The sequence below is a fragment of the Camponotus vicinus genome, unplaced genomic scaffold (assembly GCF_025532165.1).
Source record: "Camponotus vicinus isolate PSW18456_S1 unplaced genomic scaffold, iyCamVici1.0 SCAF_5, whole genome shotgun sequence".
Lineage (NCBI taxonomy): Eukaryota > Metazoa > Arthropoda > Insecta > Hymenoptera > Formicidae > Camponotus > Camponotus vicinus.
In genome coordinates, this window is record NW_028141977.1 from 6,484,722 (window position 1) to 6,495,632 (window position 10,911).

The window sequence follows — 10,911 nt, forward strand, 5'->3', positions numbered from 1 at the left end:
TTTATTTTTCCGTATAGCGTTTTCGTTAGGTGATGAAAATATTGGGACACCCGGTGGACAACCAAGTGGAGGCTATGTTTATAGGGTGACTTATTATTCTGCATGCAGCAAAGAGTTACGTATAAAATTTTATTCATAATAATTTCTTGACATTTCTTTATTATTTAGTTATTGTTTAGTAATTATTATTTAATTTAATATATTTATTGTTGAAATTTAATATATTAACATTTGATTTATTATACTTCTTTTACTATTTGATTTCTTTTACTCCTATATAATTATATACATTTATAAAATATTAAACCTTTTTAATATAGTAATTTTGATCAATCAACTTTTATAATGATAATAGATTTTTGTATAGATTGATTTTTTAGTATATTTTTGTTAAGTTAATTTTTCATACGGCCAAATATTATTTGATTATTATTTTCAGTTGCTGGGACTTGGAATTCTTGCTACTTATTTATAACAAGCTGTCTTACGTTATTAGGAAGAGGCTAAATAATATATATATATAGGATCATAAAAAGTGTGTAAGTATGTATTATATTTTGAATGGTTTATTTAATAATTTCTATAGTAGATTTTCTTATACATTTATTATATTTTTCAGGTATCAAGACTCTGAGGAAAATCACTTCCTGATAGTGAACATATATATATATTTACGGGAACTCAATGAGGACCAAAAATTAAAATAATCTAGGATTTTTAAAGGAAATTCTTGCTTGATTAATTATATTTTATTTATTAATTATATTATATTTTATTAATTATATTTTATTAATTATATTTTATTAAGAAATGTTCAAATCATTAATTTCTGAAAGAAGCTCGTTACTTTATAAAAGATTATTATTTGGTGATTATTGGCCATTTACATTTTGTAATTAAATAGTCAAAGTTAAATGTTATTCAATGATAATTAGAGTTTTATACAGACATATTAGGCCAATGGTATTAATGTACAATAAAGATTTATTATAACGCTTAGAAAAATATTTATTCAAGGAAAATTTATTAATTTTGTTTCTCTTGAATATAAAAAATATATATATATATTGTTAATTATTTTATTACGGATTATAATTACTGATTTTTAAAGCGTATTGTTTTAGTAACAATTATTATTCATGGGTATTAATTTTTGTTTGACTTGGTACATTTATTTATTGTTTTATATTCTTATATGTACGTAGAATATTAACTTTATAACTTTCCTTTTGTTATTGATGATTCTTTGTAAATTTTCATATTAATATTTTATGTGGCTCACTTTCGGAGCATTTGTTAACATTTTTACTGTAGATATTTATTACAAAATATTAATTAATTATTTGATTTTCAGGTTTCAAAATTTATAATCGCTGCATCTCTTTTATGACAACCGAACATACTGTTTATTAAAAAGATACGCATGGGCTCAAAATCATTTATTAATAGAATTTAGGTGCGTATCGTTTGATAAAATATTTTGATTTATGCCTTTTCCTTTGTAGTAAGCGCGTATACACGCATAGGGATATCTTTTTGTGATAACTGAATAATATGAATATTGAGTGAATATCTATATATATTGGTTACATATAATATAAAGTGGATTTATAGTGATTATATATAATTACAAGTAAAGATTATATAAGATACGAAATTCTTTATACTATTCTTTGAAACAAATTATATTTTATTCGTTAAGAATTATTTAAATCATTTTCTTTTTAAAAGAAGCTTGTTATTTTACAAAGGATTATTATTTAGTCGTTACTGGTCATCTGTTTTTACATTTTAATATTATAATTAAATAATCAAAGTAAATATATTTATTATTTGATAATAATTAAACTTTTATATATATATATATGTGTTTTTCATTGTTTATTGATTTATGTCTTTATTTGTCTAAATACTAATTAGTTATAATATTTTCAGGTTTCGGGATTCATGGCTATGGAAATTTTCCCATGCCAAATTTACTAGAAGAATGTGAAGGAACGCACAAGAGGCTATAAGACCAGTTACCGACGGATTTGTTCGTGTACCGATTCATACGAAGTCTTGTTGCAAGTGTTTTTGACGGTTACATCATTTAGAGTGATTTGCTGAGAGTTTTTCTTGATAATAAAATTTCGAATAAATTTCTTTTCTTAGTAAAGTTAATTATTAAGATAAATATCATTATATACGACCAGTACCAGTACTGCTAATTCATTGTAATATTTTTCTGGCTATATACCACATCAATCAATGTATTGTATTAATATGAGATTATGGCGAATATATATATATAAATATATATATATATATATATATATATATATATATAGTATTTTGCTATTGATTTATGAAATTTCATAAGCGATTTTAAGGTGATTGTATGAGGCTTTTGCAGCTTTATTAAAATTGCATAAATAATAATTATATATATATTGAAATTCTTTTACGATTATTATAAATGACTGTTTCAAAGAGCCTATTACTTTTTCTTGATTGATAGATGTGTATAAGTCCAGCTTTCGGTTAGTACTGGTGGTTACTAGTATTTTGACTACATGAGAACTGATTATTATTAAATTGATGTATATATATATTGATTATATATAATATTATGGCGCAAATATATAGTGATTATATATAGTATCGCGCAAAGATTATATAGGATGAGAGAATAGGTAGGGATTATATTTTTTATAAATAAGATTTTTAAATTTTTCGTTGCGGGACGTAACAAGTCGAACATTTTCTGACTCCTCGGAATTCAGATGTTCAAGACGTAGAAGATTTATGACATCAACAGTTCTATCTGTTGGTGTTGGTAATGCCTGGTTAAAATAAATGGGATTATCTATGGCTTTGACGAGCTCCACTCGGGGTTCGTCTAGTCCAGCGAGATTGTTGGAGTTAGAAGTTCGGATTAATCCCCTGGGAAGCCCTTGGGTTCCGGTGGGGTCATTACTTGTCTCACAAGTATCGTATTCTTGTAATTCGACAGTTGGAATGTTAAAGATTAATTCTTCCTCGGAAGTGTTAAATATGGGCATATAAGCTTTTCCGTTATTGTTAACAACGATGGCCTCTCCGAAATATATGCCTTTGGCAGGCGTGTGGCGATGTATGTATCCGATTTGCCTTTCTGGATTAGAGATATAAAAAGAACAGGGAGTTACGGTCCTTTCCTTAAGACGTATGGCATTTGAATTCGTAAAAGGAATTTTCGTATCCTCATACTGCATAAAATTATCCTTGTAGTTTACTATGACGGCCTGTTCCCTCAGGAACTTATTGCCTAGAATTCCATCTTGTGAAAATGCTATTGAGTCAGATATGACGTAAAATTCGGACAGTTTTCCGAGAATAGATATGGAAACAGCTCCCAATGTAACGATAGTTTCAGAGGCGATTCCTTGTAAAGCTAGAGGATTAGATTTGTCGAGAGTAACGTGCGGATTTAAGCATTTTTGTTTAATGAGGTTCAATCCAGATCCAGAATCAATCATAAATTTGCAGTTTGTTATTAGATCTGGAGAAAATAACGTTACTGTGGGCAATTCCGTGGATTGTTGTTTGTCATTTATTTGGCAGATTCGGAGGTTTGTGCGAGAGTTCCTTGTGGTGTTATCACGTTGACTTTCTCTTGAATGTGGTAAGTCGGACGTCCTGTTTGCAGGTCGTTCTGGCGGACGTCGGTTCTCAGCGGAACGCCTTGCGCGTTTCCCGAAGTACCGGGTTGGGTTACTTCCAAGGTTCTTTTGTAGGCGAGCTTTCGGCATTCCTCTATGAGGTGTCCAGGAGTTTTACAATAGCGACATATTTTAGTCTGATAATTTTGTTGAGGCTGTCCGGCAGTTGTTAATTTAACTGGCGATGCAGTAAAGGGTGGTTGTGAAGTTGTATGTCCGTTATTGGAATGATAGCGGTTGTTAGCGTTATTGCCCGTAGGATTTTGGCGAGATGTATTGCCGGCATGGTTAGGGAGATCAGCACGGGGTTGAAAATTCGGGCGGAAGAGAGTTCGCTTCCGAATGTTCTCGGCTTCAATGGTTTTAGATAATTGTATGGCTGTGCTAATGCTCTCCTCAAAGGTTCTCGGATGTTCAAGCTTTACGCGTACTAGCAAGTCGGGTGGAAGCCCGTTGATGAAACTATTCATGGTAGTTGCTTCAATGGCATCTTTGCTTCGTTCTCCTATATTTCCGGCCAAATCAGATTCTCCATCTATAATTGCAGTACGTATTTCCTGCACTCTGCTTATATAATCGAAAATATTCTCATTTTGTTTCATATATATGTTAGCTAGTTCTCCTCGGTATTGATCAACTGACTTATTTGGACCAAAAATGAGCTTTAACCGTTTTGTTAGTTCAAAGACGGTGTGACATTCTACTCCTTCTATAGCAGAATACGCATGTCCTTGCAGCTTGTTAATGATAAGCTGCACTAAATGATATTCGTGATATGCAGGTATTAAATCGAGAGCGCGTTCACAAATTTTACTGAAATGGAAAACTGACATTTTGTGGCCATCGAATTTAGGTATTGTGTCGATAGCATCTTTAAGGCGTATCGGGGAAGGTTGATCCATGATGTCAAAATGTTGGGATGTCGGTTGAGAAAATATTCGTTCTTCACGTGGAATATGTCCTTCTTCCTTTTGCGAGGTTTCTAAATTCATGAGCCTTGAATTGATCCTTTCAATATAATTGGTAATTGTTTGCATAGAAGCCATTAGTTGCTCTACAGCTGGCTGTTCTTGAGCTCCAGCCATTTCTTTTCGACTTATTTCTTCTTGCATTTTCGTAAGGTGTTCGTTTTTGGCTTGCAAGGCTTCAGCTTGTTCCTTTAATTGTCTCTCTTTTTCATTTATCTTTTGCATGAGGATTTCTGTTTCTTCTGCTGTATATTGTTTTCTCGTAGCCCCTGTGGCTACAGAGCTCGTCGAGCTTGATCGAGTCTGCATAATGGATTTAGGTACTTTATAAAAATTTATTCGTCAAACACTTAATTTCCTCTCAGAAGCTTAGATCCTTTTTGGCAAATCCCACCGCTGCCACCAAAAAATATATTGTTACGTCCTATTTTAGCGTTTATTCAACGACTCTGCAGGGCTTACCGTGCATGGACGAACAAGGTTGTATCTCTCAATTTCTTTTTCAGGGCAACCTGCTAGGCCGGCTATACCCTGGGACGCCGAGAGATTCAGGATCTTGTTAACGCTTCCTTTTAGAGATAAATCAAGGTTGACAAATAAATAAATGGATTTGTATCATAATTTTCTATTTCTTTTTATTTCATTCCCTTATCCATATACATTAGATGCAGATATAATAATAAATTTTCCGTTGATATTAATGTTATATTAATTTTATAGGTCTACAATAGTATAGAGGAATTCCTCGCTGCTCAAATAGTCGAGGAGTTGATTTACCTCAAAGTCTGTAAAACTCTCGTCGCTCGGAGAGATGTCTATGGGCTCAAAATCTGCTTCTCCAAAAGCAAGCGGAGAAGAATTCGGGGTAAAAGGGCCTGAGAATGAGTCAGGAGTTCGTGGAGGGCTCGGCGGCGGTGAAGTCTGGACTTGTTGGTCCCTTGTCGCAGGGATTTCTCCGTTGCGCTCCCAGGCGCGGAGCAGTCCTAGCGGGATCCCGTTCGTAGGATTGTTTAAATCGACAATTATTGTCGATGCGTCGCTTGAGCTGTCTGAATGGGTTGTTTCAGTGATGTCTTCCTTCTCAGCTTCCTCGCCAGCTGATATCGCTGGGCTGTTGTCGTTGTCGCTGATTTCTGGGTTAAATTCAGGGGGCAAGGGGGCGAAGGACAGATCGAAGAGGGTATCTTCGCGATCGTTGGCGGCGTGTACAATATTAGGAGGGATATTATCCCTGTCTACAAATAATTGTCGTACAACGGAGGGACGATCTCGGAGCAATCGTTGTCTATATATTTCTCGGCGAGCTACGCCTGCGTTTCGCAGAGGGAATTCGCGACGAGTTATGGAATCTGGACGTCGGGTGTTGACCATCTATTAATAAGAAAAAGGTTCGAAATCCGATACGAATATGATATAATATTTCAATTAATTTTCCCGAAAATTATTATTATTACTTACGATGTCGCAAGAAAAAAAAAGGGGTTACCTGTCAAAAATGAAAGTATCGTGTGAATAATATGTCACACATACGCATATGCACAGTGGAAGAGAAAGTAGATAATTAAATAAGTTTATTTTATTTCTCTCTCTGGATACTAAATTGTGATTTGAAAATCATTAATAAATTTTCGTTGTTAATCATGCCTTTATATTTCAAATTGTGGGTATAGACATAAAGTAAGAAGAGAATTATAGGATATGTCATTGAAATGACAGTTTATCAATGCAGCTGGCTCAGTATATTATAAAATCTTCATATAAGCCTCAGCCAGTGTATCGTTACTAATCTCTGGGATGGATCTCGTATCTTGAAATCAAGGCTAGATTCAACCTGACGTGATTTACGTCAGGCAGCTCCAAAATTAAAGGACAACTTCCATCATCAGTGACGCAGCTTCAGGATAATTGTCAATTAACCGGGCTTAAGTTGTATCTTTGCCTAATCAAACGTCGATGTGACAGGAGGCCGCTAATTTTTTATTTGCCTCACCAGCACCAAGTCAAAAGGAAACCTCTATCATTGGAATATGTTCCTCAAGATAATTGCCTTTTCACTGTGCTTAAATTAGTTTGTCCTGCTGAAGCAGGTTCTTACTAATTACTGTCAATCGAGTCGTCTTATCAAAGAGATAGGTCCCATGAAAGACTTCCAATTCGAAGTATGATTTAAATAAATGGTGTGTATGGGTGTGGGAATATGAATGGTTGAAGGTAAGAATTAAAAATATAGAAAATGACAGTCAAGTAGCATGCGACTGTGTAGGTTATTAATCATTAATAAGTACTAGGAAGCAAAGAAAATTTTAATTGGTTTAAGATGTACTTACCAGATGATGAAGTTCTTGATGTGTAAGGATGACTGCTCTCCGTCGGAGACCGATTGCCTCGGCGAGGTCCCTGAAGAGAGGTCAGGAGCCGTTGAAGAATAACTGGCAGAAGACCGAAGTTGAATTTGAAATTCACTTTTATTTTAAAGTATACTCGAGTACAATATTTAACGGCTCTAAGATGCTTCCTTCCTTGTAGAGAGCTGGTGGTCAGATGATAGGTGATGTTGTCTCATGTTACGTCCCGCAACGAAAAATTTAAAATCTTATTTATAAAAATATAATCCCTACCTATTCTCTCATCCTATATAATCTTTGCGCGATACTATATATAATCACTATATATTTGCGCCATAATATTATATATAATCAATATATATATACATCAATTTAATAATAATCAGTTCTCATGTAGTCAAAATACTAGTAACCACCAGTACTAACCGAAAGCTGGACTTATACACATCTATCAATCAAGAAAAAGTAATAGGCTCTTTGAAACAGTCATTTATAATAATCGTAAAAGAATTTCAATATATATATAATTATTATTTATGCAATTTTAATAAAGCTGCAAAAGCCCCACACAATCACCTTAAAATCGCTTATGAAATTTCATAAATCAATAGCAAAATACTATATATATATATATATATTTATATATATATTCGCCATAATCTCATATTAATACAATACATTGATTGATGTGGTATATAGCCAGAAAAATATTACAATGAATTAGCAGTACTGGTACTGGTCGTATATAATGATATTTATCTTAATAATTAACTTTACTAAGAAAAGAAATTTATTCGAAATTTTATTATCAAGAAAAACTCTTAGTAAATCATTTGCAACAAGACTTCGTATAAATTGGTATACGAACAAATCCGTCGGTAACTGGTCTTATAGCCTCTTGTGCGTTCCTTCACATTCTTCTGGTAAATTTGGCATGGGAAAATTTCCATAGCCATGAATCCCGAAACCTGAAAATATTATAACTAATTAGTATTTAGACAAATAAAGACATAAATCAATAAACAATGAAAAACACATATATATATATATATAAAAGTTTAATTATTATCAAATAATAAATATATTTACTTTGATTATTTAATTATAAAATTAAAATGTAAAAACAGATGACCAGTAACGACTAAATAATAATCCTTTGTAAAATAACAAGCTTCTTTTAAAAGGGAAAATGATTTAAATAATTCTTAACGAATAAAATATAATTTGTTTCAAAGAATAGTATAAAGAATTTCGTATCTTATATAATCTTTACTTGTAATTATATATAATCACTATAAATCCACTTTATATTATATGTAACCAATATATATAGATATTCACTCAATATTCATATTATTCAGTTATCACATATAACCAAAAAAGGATATCCCTATGCGTGTATATGCGCTTACTACAAAAGAAAAGGCATAAATCAAAATATTTTATCAAACGATACTCACCTAAATTCTATTAATAAATGATTTTGAGCCCATGCGTATCTTTTTAATAAACAGTATGTTCGGTTGTCATAAAAGAGATGCAGCGATTATAAATTTTGAAACCTGAAAATCAAATAATTAATTAATATTTTGTAATAAATATCTACAGTAAAAATGCTAACAAATGCTCCGAAAGTGAGCCACATAAAATATTAATACGAAAATTTACAAAGAATCATCAATAACAAAAGGAAAGTTATAAAGTTAATATTCTACGTACATATAAGAATATAAAACAATAAATAAATGTACCAAGTCAAACAAAAATTAATATCCATGAATAATAATTGTTACTAAAACAATACGCTTTAAAAATCAGTAATTATAATCCGTAATAAAATAATTAACAATATATATATATTTTTTATATTCATGAGAAACAAAATTAATAAATTTTCCTTGAATAAATATTTTTCTAAACGTTATAATAAATCTTTACTGTACATTAATACCATTGGCCAAATATGTCTGTATAAAACTCTAATTATTATTGAATAACATTTAACTTTGACTATTTAATTACAAAATGTAAATGGCCAATAATCACCAAATAATAATCTTTTATAAAGTAACGAGCTTCTTTCAGAAATTAATGATTTAAACATTTCTTAATAAAATATAATTAATAAAATATAATTAATAAAATATAATATAATTAATAAATAAAATATAATTAATCAAGCAAGAATTTCCTTTAAAAATCCTAGATTATTTTAATTTTTGGTCCTAGTTGAGTTCCCGTAAATATATGTATATGTTCACTATCAGGAAGTGATTTTCCTCAGAGTCTTGATACCTGAAAAATATAATAAATGTATAAGAAAATCTACTATAGAAATTATTAAATAAACCATTTAAAATATAATACATACTTGCACACCTTTTATGATCCTATATATATAATATTTATCCTCTTCCTAATAACGTAAGACAGCTTGTTATAAATAAGTAGCAAGAATTCCATGTCCCAGTAACTGAAAATAATAATCAAATAATATTTGGCCGTATGAAAAATTAACTTAACAAAAATGTACTAAAAAATCAATCTATACAAAAATCTATTATCATTATAAAAGTTTGATTGATCAAAATTACTATATTAAAAAGGTTTAATATTTTATAAATGTATATAATTATATAGGAGTAAAAGAAATCAAATAGTAAAAGAAGTATAATAAATCAAATATTAATATATTAAATTTCAACAATAAATATATTAAATTAAATAATAATTACTAAACAATAACTAAATAATAAAGAAATGTCAAGAAATTATTATGAATAAAATTTTATACGTAACTCTTTGCTGCATGCAGAATAATAAGTCACCCTATAAACATAGCCTCCACTTGGTTGTCCACCGGGTGTCCCAATATTTTCATCACCTAACGAAAACGCTATACGGAAAAATAAAAATATATTTATTAATAAAATTCCTTAGAAATATATTTCAATAACAAACCACAAATATGCCTCCTCAAATATATAATTAACCGACTACATCTATCGAAATTTATACACGAGACCTCAATAGGTAGTAGTACGTGAAAGTGAGAGAGACCGCACTATCGGGTGACTCGCGCGAGTGAGAGAGACAGCGCTATACGTAATGCCATATGTAAAAATTAATAAGAATTAAACCGCGAAACAAGCTCGGACAGACTTGTCACCCTCATTATTAGTATAAATACATATGTAGTTATTAATAAAAATTTAAAAGATAATGCATTAAAATACTAAATATTAAATACATATAAAATACATAATATTATACATGAATACATATATTATATATATGTATATATAATATATATTTTATAAATATATGATATAATTAAATGAAACCTTTAATTCATTAATTAACTTATCAAAATAATAAACTTACCAAATAAACTTCCGAAATAATTCGCACAGATTCCTCAAAATCCTTTCAATGCTGCATATTCTTATATGGTTTAAGCCTGTCTGTTGTCCGTGAATAATCCATTGGTCCATATCCCTTCCAACATATATATATATTATATATGCAACCTAGACAAATAAGAAAAATTCAAATAATAACACGTTTAAACTCTAAGCATAAGAACATAATAATTAATACATTATAAAAATCTCTTTTCATATACGTATATTCTATATAGTTATTCAAATAAAACTTCACTACATAATAATAAATTATATAAAATCTAATTTCTTATCCACCCATTATTGCCAAATAATACATATATTTTTCATTTTGATTATTAATTGCAAAATTTTATATACAATTAAAATATAATGAGTAAGCAATGATAACTAAATAATAAACCATTTTCATTATGTGAAAAGCTCAACATTAATTAATGTATGTATATATTTAATAAATGACCGAAAGTTGTCAAGTCAAGCACATTCAAAATAATATTAAAATATTTCA